Source organism: Conger conger, chromosome 4 (genome assembly GCF_963514075.1).
Source record: "Conger conger chromosome 4, fConCon1.1, whole genome shotgun sequence".
NCBI classification, from domain to species: Eukaryota; Metazoa; Chordata; class Actinopteri; order Anguilliformes; family Congridae; genus Conger; species Conger conger.
The window spans coordinates 72944946-72958414 of NC_083763.1; positions in this window are offsets into that span (position 1 = coordinate 72944946).

A 13469-nucleotide genomic window follows, 5' to 3' on the forward strand; every position below is an offset into this window, starting at 1 on the left:
CTAACACCGGCATTGAGATACCGCATCTGTGCAGGGGTACTGTGGGAGAATTCTTCAGAGAGTCATTTTGTCAAATTTATGACGCAACTGTATAACACTTGTTTTGTGTCAAATATTTCAACAGCCACTCACACTTTTTTTTCTGCTGTGGACAAAGAGTTCACTTCTTATAATTATAATAATAAAATGTTCTCCGGGTGACTTTGAATCATCCTGAATTTAATAAGCCTTTTTCTGTGGAAACAACTCATTTTTTCTTTTAAATAAATATTTCCGTTCAGTGACGGGCGTAACAAGCCCATTGCAGATTTTCACTTGTTGTGCTTATATTAAAAACCCAAAAAAATAAAAATAATAAAAGATGTTGTGAAAAACACAGCCTTTTTTCCAGAAATCCACAGGCTATTTTAGGTACTTCTTATCAAACTGAGCAAACCGACGCCATACCTTTTTTTGCAGCTAACTAGTGTTTTGCAACTTGCAGTGCAGCCTCTGTAGTTCAGTTCTGTTTGTGAAGTCTCCCCCATTATTCATAGCAATGAGAATGTTATAATATGAAAGTCAGAGAGCAATAATTGGAACATGGCAGAAAAGCTACCGAAGAAAGTCTGCCAACATCTCCAATACATAATTCATATAGACTACATTTATACTTATTTCTAGAAATTGATTAATTTTTTTTATTTCACATGCATAGTGGATCTCATCCATGACAAAGAGTTGAGAAAATTAATGTCTTATTTTGAGCCTGGTGGCCAAGGTGCTTGATTGGGGCCTGGAAGGTTGGTGGTTGGCTGGCTAGTTGGTGGTTCAAGCCCAATAAGATCTGCACAGCTGTTGGGCCGCAGAGCAAGGCCCTTCACCCCACATTCCCAGGGGAGATTGTGCCCTGCTTAGTCTAATCAACTGTAAGTCGCTTTGTAAGCATCAGCTAAATAACTCCAATGTAATGTAATTAGCATATTTACACTTGCAGCCCTGTTTTCTTGCATACTTTTACATAAATGGCATTTGGAAGACGCTCTTATCCAGAGCGATGTACAGTTGATTAGACTAAGCCAAAGGCAATCCTCCCCTGGATCAATGCAGGGTTAAGGGCCTTGCTCAAGGGCCCAATGGCTGTGCGGATCTTATTGTGGCCATACCGGGGATCAAACCAACGACCTTGCGGGTCCCAGTCATGTACCTTAACCACTACGTAGACTTCACGTAATGACGCTGAGTACTTCAGTCAACGTCACAGAGCATAAGACCAAACTCAGCCAGGGTCGAGTCCTGCTCGCGTGGAGCGCGGACATGTTGGGTTCCAGCCCGAGAGAAGCTTTTCCCGCACTCCTCCCTAACGGCGCTGAGGCCTGGCGTTGGGTTTCCGAGGCCGGAGCGTGAGTGTTACTCACCCATATTGGATTAGGGATGTAAGGTAATAAGGACGCTGGTTAGGAGTGCCGGGTTGGGCTGAACACCGGCGGATCTCTCATTGCTATTCCTGTAGGAAAGTGCTCCTGATTGTGTTAGGCCAGCCCCGCTGCCCGCTGGGCTCTGTTCCAGTCTCCCGGGGTTAATTTATCCCAGCATGCTCACTGAGCGCTTTCAGAAATGTCAGAATGTGACTACACGCTGCCCTCTGACCTGAGCTAAACCCACACTCCCACGCACCTCCTGCACTTTTACTCCATAGAGCAGATCCGGCTTTCTATACCACAGTCTATGCATCTATACCTATGTGTAGGCACAATTATTCTCTGTCTTCCCCATCAATCGCTCTCCCTATCTCTATCTCTCGCCCTGCCTCTATCTCCCTCTCTCTCTCTCTCCCTGTCTCTCTCACTCTCTCTCCCTCTCTCCCTGTCTCTCTCTCTCAACCTCCCTCTCTCTCTCTCTCTCTCTCTCTCTCTCTCCCTCCCTCTCCCTCCCTCTCTCTCTCCCTCTCTCCCTGTCTCTCACTCTCTCTCCCCCTCCCTCTCTATCTCTCTCAAAGCACACACACATGCACAAGCCCAAGCTAGCACACTAACACACACATACATATTCTTACAACAAAAACAACCCATTTCATTCGACACTACTGTCAGACTACTTTCCTGCTTATAACCATTTGAACCATTTTCAGAACGTACCGTATATGAGATTATTTTGTGAAATCTGGTATTCCCTTATTCTGCGTTTGATGGCATCAAAAAGTCAATCACAAAAGGTATGGGAGGTCATTTGCGTGAGGAGGAGTATCACCTTGCACCAAGAGCACAGATATGGATGTGCTGAACCTTCAACGCCCTACACTGACATAGCCTAATATCTGGCACTTTGCCAGGCTGTCAGTCTCAATTAAAAATAGACAGGAACATTAAATGTGGGCGTCAGATAATCGATGAGGTCGTTTATGTGGGAGGTGGCTGTGCGGCAGTTTACCACACTGTATTCTGTGCTTTGTTGTGGAAAGATCATCAAAACACAGGCATTTTTAGCTCAATATTATTATTATTATTATTATGATTATTATTATTATTATTATTATTATTAGGAGCAGTAGTAGTAGTAGTAATAGTAGTAGTAGTAGTAGTAGTAGTAATAGTATTAGATGAGTATTATTATGAAAGTGAATAACTTTTTTTATTTTTTTTAAACCTGACTGCCTTTCTCCTCTTTGGCAGTTGTATAATGTCACTGCATTGTATACTCCCATGAGCCTTGGCTCCATGGAATGACCTTGGTTTTTGTGGCTATTTTGTTCAGAAATTGTTTTGTTGTTGTGTCCAGCTTGTTATTGCAGATAGGACAAATTGAATTGTGAAACTCAGATGTTTTGTCAGTATTGTGCATCTCATCGGCGTTGCTCTCACCTGAAGCCTGCTTTTCCATGCCGGAATATGAACTAATTTCTCAACTATACGCATACTATCTGGGATGAATTTACCAGGAAACACGAATATTACTTCAGATGGAAATAGATGTAGATCTATCTAATAGTGTGATAAAAGAAATAGAGACTGCATATACAATTACAGAAGACTTTGCAAGTCCCACGCAACATGTTGAAGAACAAATGTTATATTTTGTATAAAATTCAACCAGGAACATAATGGCAGTACTACATGCAATAAATCAGAATGCATTGCGTAAGACAAGGATGTAGTGTTTCAGGTACTCTGCTACCAGTGCTTAGCCACGGCTTGTACAGAGCATTTTTCACAGTGTATTGTGCCACACTCAGTCCGGCGCATGTGCTTCTGTTACGTAAGAAGCACATCGAGAAAATAAGAAGAAAGCACATTCAAACAGCGTCTGTCAAACGCACCTCTGACTTTTTAAGTTTTATTTACTGCCTCATGACATACTCAATCCGCAAAAACCCCCCCCCCAAAAAAACGAACAAACAAACAAAGGAAAAGAAACAGAGACAGCGGTTCTCTGTTTGAGCTCACATTAGTGGTCACCAACCAATCTGGCCAGTGGCCCGGTGGACCTGTCTGATCGTGCTCAAGGACACGGAAAAGTGCCGTTTGCCGAGAACGTTTCTCATCACCAGCTGTGAAAATCAATGTTTTCCAGCATGTGATTATGTAAAGAAGACAGAGGCATAAACGCTGCATTGGGATTATGTCAAAGTGACGCTGCCGTCGACCCCGCATGCTATGTTCTTGTCTTCTCGCGGTGGAATACTGACACGCAGTTACCTCTTGGCCCATCGCGAATTTTCTCTGGAAATGTTGCCTTCTGTCAGGTCGAGGACGAAACGTGCGAAACGCTCAATGTGAATGCCAAAGACACATTCCTAAAGATTGCGCTTGCTTATTAAGTATGAAAAATTTGCTGCAAATTACTTTGGCTGGTACACGAATGGACGTTTTTGTGTTTTTCCTCCCGAACACAGCGAGGTCAGCTATCACGGTGATTACCTCAATTAGCTTTGCCCATGTCGACCTGCATTAGATAACTGACCCGATGTCCTTTTTTTCCGCGTTGTAGTTCCTGACTATTTTCCGCATTTTCTTCAGCCTCACATCCATATATATATAACATGCATTGACGACAGAATTAATCAATTAGGTTGAATGTTTTAAATTGTGACTTCTCCGGCGATATTGTCAGCCGGTCCACACCGAACGGTGTGAAAACTGCGGACAGCAGTGCTCGCTCCCCACTGGCCTCATTTCCTGTTTACCTGCAGGAATTGATGTTTCCCAGCCATAATTGTTGCTGTACGTGTTCAAGCGGGTCTGCGGAGCTGGTGCTCCACGGTGCCATTAAGGCCAAGCAATACAACCGGCAGGACCGTGTTCAGCCCAAATGAGTCCGCTAGCTCATGTGTCAAAATAAAGAAAGTAATTGGAGATGTAAGATTCAGTGAGCTCACCTGTGAACAGCTAGTGTGTGTCTGAGAGTTTTTGTGTGTCTGTGTGTGTGTGTGAAAGTGTGTGTGAGCGTGTGTGTGTGTGTGTGTGTGTGTGTGCGGGAATGGGCGGAGGGTATGAAAGACCCAGAGATAAGATAAAGATTACACAGTAAAATTCGTTGCTGATTATGTTTTAATGGTGTCATGGGGCAATAGCTAAGCACACTTTAACCGATCTCAGCAGGCATCTCTCAATCTTCCTCATCATCTTCCTCCATCCAGCCATCCCCTGTATACCCCCTTCCCTTGTTTGTGCGATTAGAGCGGTTAGGACGTGCAGTTGGGCCCACAGCCTCTGTAATACAGAGTGGAGCTGCTAGCAAGGATGATGGGCGTTCATTACAGGATTCTGTGTAATGAAATATTCATCACAGAGCAGCTGATGGCAACACGCACTGCCGAAACTCCGGCTGTGTGAGAATGTGCAGAATACGGGCCTTTACTCTCCTTTATGTCTGCAAGGCCAAACGCCATGAACTCTGCTGTTTAGCTAAACTAGATGTTTTAATGTGAAACAGCCTATGAAACAATTCATGACGGGGAATTGAGAGGAATCTCGACACCGTAACAGAGCTGCGATGTTTAATCGAAAAGCGGACGAGGCGTTAAACGCCAACGATAGACCACGAAGAGCACGCCGGTGCGCTCCGTTTAAACACGGCCCAAGCCGCCGTGGAGAGCCAGACACACGGAGGCAGCCGGAGAAGCCCATTAGAGCCGGGGAACTTCCACGCACAAACGCGGGGGCGGAGAGGTGGGGAGGAAGCAGGTAGCTTGCCAATTTTAATTGACTCCCCTTTCCATTACCTCTCCCCGTGTTCCACTAGGCCGGTGTCGGGCGTTCGGGAAGGGTGGACGCGCACGGGGGCGATGCCGCGTTAAACCAGCTCTGGCAGACAGTCGGACTAAAGACAGGCGTCTGCGGTGGGCGATCGTACAGGATCTGGGGGGGCTCGTCTGGGACGGGGGGCTGGCCAAGGTGGGGGCTTGTCCGGGTTGGGTGCTGGTCCGTGTGGTGCAGTCAGACGCCCTTCAGCGCACTGATTATGGCCGTCAGAGGGGAATCTGGATGATTGGCTAGCATGGAGGAGTCCTGTCATACCAATGCACTTAGTGGAGGGGGAGGGGGTGGCAGCAATTTGGTGTTGCTCTGGATAAGAGCGTCTGCCAAATGCCAATAATGTAATGTAATGTGTTACACTGGTAAAGGAAGGCTGGGGGCAGGGGGGGGACATCTGAATTGTCAAAAATGAAGTTGATAAATCCCGTGTGGACTAATGGGCTGTGGGTGGATCATATGAAATCTCACTTAGGGGGAGCACTAAGTGATTGCAAAGTGACTATGGAAGTGTGTCTATGGAATTCTTTTTCAGTCAGAATGATGATGTTGATGATTGTAGTGGTGATGATTTTTTTTTTCTTTTTTCATGCGTATCAGATATCCAGAACGAATATATTTGACACAATTATGTATGCCACACATTAATTTCTATATTCCAAATTCTACATTTGTTTGTGTTGCTTACTCAATATTCTTTATTGTATTACTTGACATCAGCAAAGATATGAACAAAACAAACACACGTACTGCACATAGTGTGAACATGTGCACGTGCACACACACACACATATTCTTTGAGATAAGCAGGGCGACACCTCCTTTTAGCCATTAATCCAGGGGGAAATTGTCTGTGATAATTAAGTAACGGTCCACAATACGGAGCCTCTATGTTTAACTAACAGCTGGAGGCTGCATGGTTAAATGTACTGTATGCATAAAGAAGAATATTGCAACTGATTCAGTCATGCAAACATAGCTTTATGATTACAATGATGTGAGTGAGTGAGAGAGAGAAAGAGTGAGTGAGAGTGAATGAGAGAGAGAGAGAGAGAGAGAGAGAGAGAGAGAGAGAGATGGGGGGGGGGGTTGGGATGACTGTGGGTAAGTTAAGGGAAAGTCGGTCCGCACTGCTGGGTCTGAATTCAGCACACAGTCTTAATTGATGGCTAATTGCTCACCAGGTGGGCAGTAGCAAAGCCACACTCTAAAAATAGAATCTGAAAATCTGAACAAAAATAAAATAAATTCTGAAAAGGCACCAGCAGTCCATGTACAAATAAAGGGAAAAAAGCTGTTTGCTTATCAGCCCTATGAGGCATCAGCTGGACCTCATATAGCCAGTAGTCCATCACTTAGTACTTTTAGTGCTCTTACTTCATGCATATTCCTTTTGTTCTAAAAACGTATTAGACGCATTTAGCATGTGCTCTTGTCCAAAACAATAATAGTTGTTTCGCTGACCTTTACCACGGCTGGACAGCCTTCTCCCTGAGAGCTGCCAAACTACCATGTTCTTGCAAAGCTGCCGGTTCTAGGGCTCACCAGCTCCTGCCAATCATCTGGAATCAAAAGCCACACTGTCATGACGATTCACTGTCAGGATCAGAGCCACTGTCAAGAGGAAAGCAACTGTCACGATCAGAACCACTGTTACCGTGTGAGTAATTATTCCACAGGTTGGCTGAATGCTCAATTATGATTGGCTAAGTTTAATCACCATTTTCAGTTAATGTGCATCAGTGGTTGCACTTGATAAAACAAGTCAATGATGATTTTTTTGTCGTACATTGCTAGCAAGCCAACTGGGAAATATGCAGTTTGAATGCCCTTTACAGCCTCCACACCGGGCACTCGAACTGCGTAATGCCCAGTACCTTAAATAAATAAATCTCTGATTTCCGCACATAGCAGAGTAAGACAGAGACACCGTGCGCACTCCGGTAAATGCTCAGGCTGTTCTCAGCCGTGCTGCTGTCTGGGGTCAGACGTGGCTGGAAGCCGGCCCGTCTCTCCCGCCAAACGCACACCGTTTTACAATTGCTTTCAGCTGGATTGACTGGGAAGAGAGAACACATATTGAGTCAAAGGTCTCTCTCTCTCTCTCTCCCCCTCCCTCTCCCTCTCTCCCTCTCTCTCTCTCTTTCTCTCTCTCCCTTAGGAGGGTGGGGAGTGGGAGGTTTGTTTGTGAGTGAAATGTTCATCAAAGAACATTAACAGTCTCTCTCTCTCCCTCTCCCTCTCTCTCTCTCTCTCTCTCTCTCTCTCTGTCTCTCTCCCTCTCCCTCTCTCTCTCTCTCCATTGCCTTGAAAGAGACCCCGTTTTTCCATTAATTTGTTAACTGATTTACCTCCGTATTTTATGTTGTGTGTGATGCGTTTTTAGGTCGCACCCCTGCGGTGTGACTGCGGCGCTCGCCCGGGCACCCTCCTCGCCCCTCGTCTCCGCCCCGCCCCGCCCCGCCCCGCGCGGCGTGACAGATGAAGAGGCTCCGTAAAGCCCAGTCCCTCCGGACGAGGCCCAGGCTCTAATGGAAGACATCAGCACGGGACAGGAGCCATCCTGCACCGCATAAATCTGTGCGCTGGGAATACCGAGAGGGCCGTGGGGGAGGAGGGGGGGGTATAGGAGAGGAGAGTGGGGGCGTAGGGGGTAATTTGAACTCACTGTCCCCCCCCACCCCCCCCCCCCCTCGCACTGCATTATGTTCATTTCCATGGCTGAGCCCTGTTAACCTGCTCAGACAACCTATTTCACAGACCCTCAGGAGATAGAGTGTTTATGCAGTGCGCTGAACACATACAAATGATCACACAGACACATACACACACACACATACATACTAATGATCATACACACACACATACAAATCATCACACACACACACGCATACACACACATATCAATGATCACACAGACACATACACACACACATACATACTAATGATCATACACACACACATACAAATGATCACACACACACACGCACGTGTGTGCACACACATACACATACAATTGCACACACATACACATGCACATACAAATGATCACACACACTTGCGTGTGCATACACAGACACACACACACATACTAGATATGAACAAAAAGGTTCAGAAACATACATGTTTGATGGTTCGTAATCTGATGATAGGGATAATACAGTCATCTTGACTTTATGCATTGCACATTGTGTTCACACAATGCAGGGTGCCCTGTAAAAGAGTGTGTGCCAAGTGACGGTATGTAATGCACTTACATATGCAATCTTTGAGCCTAAAATTACATTTTAAAATTACATGAGTTTTAATTTAGACCAACAGGTATTCACAGAATATTATTCATACGTTGTGTGAGTGTGTGTGTTTATGTGCGTGTGTGTGTTTTATTATGTGCCAGTATTATTTTTGTTCCTTTATTTTTCGTTTGCGGCACACAGCCTTGCGCAGGGACAATCTCGAGACGCAGAAGAATTGACGCTGGCTGGCGAGCTCAAGGTCATCACATTAAAATCTCCGGCGCGGGTGAACAGAGGAACAGCCTTTGTGCCAGGAGAAAAGAGGAGATTGGGAACAAATTCATACATGTCAATCTTTGCAAAAGCTCTGTGTTATTTCCGTCCTTGACAAGGGGTGGTGACCTTGTTCCAGTTTTCCAGCACTTTCTATTAGCATGATGAACTGCATTGTGGCTTCTTATCCTTCAGCTCTGTCTCGGAGAGACGGAGGGGGCCACCAGATTTCAAAAATCTGTGTCTGCTCTGTGTATTAATACAAACACCATTGAGGTGCTACACGCATACTAAACGCAGTCTTTGTGCTACTTTTAATTAGTTTTTTTTTCTCCTCCTTACATGATTGAGAATGAAAAATAAAAGCGCGATAAAAACAATGCTCTCAGAAGTGCGGAGCGCGGTAGTGGTGATCGAGTCTGCAATGAGAGCTCATCTCTCGCTGAGACCTCCAGGATGACTTAATCAAGTTTTTGCAGAGAGCCGTTCGGGAGGTTGGGGGACGCGGTCGCAGAAACTCTGCGACTGTCGTGCAGCAGGAACAACCGAAAGTAATTAAATCTCAGCCTCATTTCGGAGCAGTCGCCCCCCCCGCCTTCTCTCGGCACCCTGTTGTTGTGTGATTAACTTCAGCAAACCAGCAGGAGTGCGTACGCCATTACCAAGGTCTGTGATGGTATGAAACGACTGTTTAATCACCTCGAAACCAGGGGAACGGCCGTGGCTTCAAACAGCCGACCGTTCATTCCGTACGAGAGCGTGTATGCGAACCCACGTTCAGATCTGCTCTTTAGCACTTAAGCGGCCTGCATTTCTCCAAGGAAAATAACTATTTATTTATTTTTAAACAGGTGCATTGGCAGTAATTGCCGGTTGCCATGGAGTCGTTGTCTGCCGTTGCCATGAATACACCTGGGTCGATGTGTTTTGACAGTCTCATTTATGGTGGAATATATTGCGCTCATTGTAGTCCCTCTCTCCTCATTTTAATTTACGTTTCAGGCATTTAACTGCTTAAACATTTGCATGGCATCCGTTTATTCAGTTGAGTACTTTCCAAAGCAAGTCAGGTTAAAGGCCTACTCAGTCATTTTGTTTGCAATAAAAATACTAAGAGCAGAAATACAAACATATGGTACTATAGTATTGATTAGGATAATACAGTCATTCTCCTAATAAAAATACAGATTCAGGAAACGCACTTCAAGAGAAAAAAGAGTAGTATTAGAATTTAAAATGAGTGTGGTGCTGACGTATTTTCTGTTCTCATAGGAAGGGGACATCCAGCTGACCTGATGGAACAGCTCACATGAACATGCTACAGCTACAGCAGTAGATTGTAGCCTTGTTGCACAGATTGTGAGACACATTTTTTTATTTATTTAGCCTTTCTAATCATATAGTTTTATGTCAGTTTACTTTTCACTACGGCACAGTAAAACAGATCGGTGTTAACTCAACATTCAGAGTAAACACCAGGGAGAATGAAACTGCATATGAACACAGACCTCGGTCCCTGAACCTGTCTTTGTCATTAAAGCAGCGAGAGAGGGAGAGAGCAGGGAGGGGATGGATTTCAAAACTACCTTTAATTAATGAGTCTTCGAGTGGTTAGTGGGTGGGATATATTCACATTGCATTTTCAACTTCCCGCGACGTTTCAATTTATTGCAAATAAGTGTTTGTTAATCCAAATAACGAGGCAATGAGAGCTATTTCACCCAGTCTATTCAGCTCCAGCATACGTAATTACAATATTTAATGAAAATCATAATTGAAGAATTAGGCACTGGAGCAGCAATGAATCATTTTCCATGCACTTTTTCCTGCCAATTTCATTCAGTTAGCATAAACGCTAATTATGTACATTAGTGACTGTCAATACCATAACACTTAATGAACCTGGGATAATCCCCAAGCAATCATTTCACATCAAAATGGCTTTTTTCTTTTAAAAAAAAGAGCTGGAGATTCACTAGAGCCATCCCCTCGTCCCTGTGATGTGGTGTGTTGTTAACAGGACTTCTCAGTAAACCTGCAGCCAGGTAATTGCTTAATTTACACACTGTAATTCAAATGAGCTGCTGTGTGCGGCTCATAATGGAAGAGCAAGAGCAATTCGTTTTCTATTACACCACAGAACCCACCTGAAATTGCAAGCAACCACCTACACATAATCATTAATGCGTACATTGATAACAATTTTCATATTGCAAAGGAACTCTCGGTGCGGTGGAGGAACAAATGAAGACATAATACCATTATCAGAAATATTTGTGTGCACAAGATTAGCAAAATTCTGTCAAATGCAGGAAAAACAAAATGTGTAAAATTGTGAATAATCCTGCCAGAAAGCTTTTTAGCCCTGTTTTGTAAGGAACATATTGGGTTGTACTTATTGGGTAGATATTTGTATTTCAGAGGTAATTACTATGAAATCTGTAAAACATATTTGCATAGGACTTGCATAGTACTTAGGGACATTGTTTCATAGTACGTACCACTGAAATGAAAGTAGGTCCCTAATAAATACAGTAGTAACTGCAGCGATGTGTTTTCCCAGGAATTAACAGGCTGTAAAATAAAGCGTTACTAAGTCACTGCCAGTCAGTGGGGGCACTAAGGGTGCCATCCCACCCTCGATCCGTCAGTGTAGAATTTAATTTTTACAGAAAACATCTAACATAGTTTTCATTTAGACCAACATGTATTCACAGAATATTATTCATGCCTTGTGTGTGTGTGTGTGTTTATGTGCGTGTGTGTGTTTTATTATGTGCCAGTATTATTTTTGTCCCTTTATTTTTCTTTTGCGACACACTGCCTTGCACATTGTGACGGTTTTATGTACACTAAATCCTGTTTATAAAAAGATAATAATCTGTTGTTTTCTTTCTTTTTTCTCTCAAATTACATGCATGTCATTTGGCTGACGCTTTTATCCAAAGTGACTTACAGTTGATTACATTAAGCAGGAGACAATCCCCATCCCCGGAATAATAGAGGGTTAAGGGCCTTGCTCAAGGGCCCAACGGCTGTGTGGATCTTATTGTGGCTGCACCGGGGATCGAACCACCAACTTTGCGGGTCCCAGTCATGTACCTTAACAACTACTCCACAGGTCACCCACTCATAGCTCAGTTTTGGCTGGGTGCACCTCTTGCTTCCACACTTTACTGCGCTCCAGGGCCATAGATGTGCTATGCCTAGGGAGCCTCAGCTGGAGTGGTCTCTGGGTGTTGAACTGCGATTCTAGCGTGCCCTACCAGTATCTCTGGCAGAGCCCAGAAAGAACTGTGCTTTTCACGTGGATCTTTATCATAATTTTTATTCTTTGTCTGTTCACTCATTGTCAACCATGTGCATTTTATCATTAAACAGACCTAGTGAATGGGCCTTAAATACAAACAGAAACCCTTTGCCTAGAGCAAAGCAACAAGGTACACATGTTAGAAACCCCAATAGAGGATCTGTGGGTTTGTGTGACCTTGCTTTCAATGCCAATATACGCAGATAAAGCGGACTATAAAATGGCTGAGAACTGTTTTGTGACTTTTCTGCAGTTGGCCACCTTTTCACTTCACGAGTGGCATTAAAAACAATGTCTATCACCGTCAAGATCATAAAAAAAGTTAATTACAGTCAAAGCATACACATTATCTGAAAGCAGCAATACATGATATGATGATTGTGATTGTTAATTGCATCAAATGCCATATTGTAAATCATATCAATTACAACATAATAGATTAGCTACAGAGTACATCTTGCAATTGCAAAACAATACTTTTGTACACCAGCAATTAAAGAAGCATGATTCTCACACGTTTGCAGAGCCTGAAACTTGCTTCCTGGCTGCTCTGGTGAAGTGCAGAAAGCCAGTACCCAAGGGAATATTCTCACCGTTCTCCCTCCCGATCTGGGTTAGTGACAGTTCCGAGCTGGGTGGCGTGAGTGTGTCAGCGTGTTCATTCCTTTTGCTTTCCACCCATCCATGCGCACAGGCCACCATGAGCTACTGCAATGGCTGGAGGATTAATTTGCATGTGTTCAGAATTAAATACAATAGCAAACACAAAAAGCTATCACAATGTCGCCGCTATGTTGTGGCAATGTGATAACATGTACGGAAAGATGTGACATCTCTAGGAACCTTAGAAGAGAAAAAGATCACATCCCTTTATCTACTGCATAAAAAGTCACATCCCTTTATTTACTGCATAAAAAAAGTAGAAAGATTTGAAGTTTGAATGATTTTCAGTTAACAGGTCCTCGCTAATAAAACACACAGATCGGATGTACAAGTAATGAAGAACAAATTTGACACGAACGCATAGTGTTACTGATGGTTTCAGATTAAAGTTTTGTTTGTTGAATTTTATAGTTGAATTTTATAGTGGATTAGGGTAATTTATTTACAATACACAGCATAACTTGTGTACACTTGTGCTCTGAGATGCTTCAGCAATTTATTCATGCGTACACCATGACTTGTATTCTCCCTAATTGGGATACCCAATTAAATTAATAAGCCACTCTTCATTGCTACAGCCTCCACTGTGCTATAATTATAGAAAATTGGTAAATATAGAGCCTAAACCCAATATTATGTCTGCTAGAGAAAGCTCAGGAGCATGAAAGATATGGATGATATGCTAATGCTACGCTAGCCGGGGCCTCGAGTTCACATCGGCAGGTGCTGAAATCGTGCTCACACATCTCTGAAGAT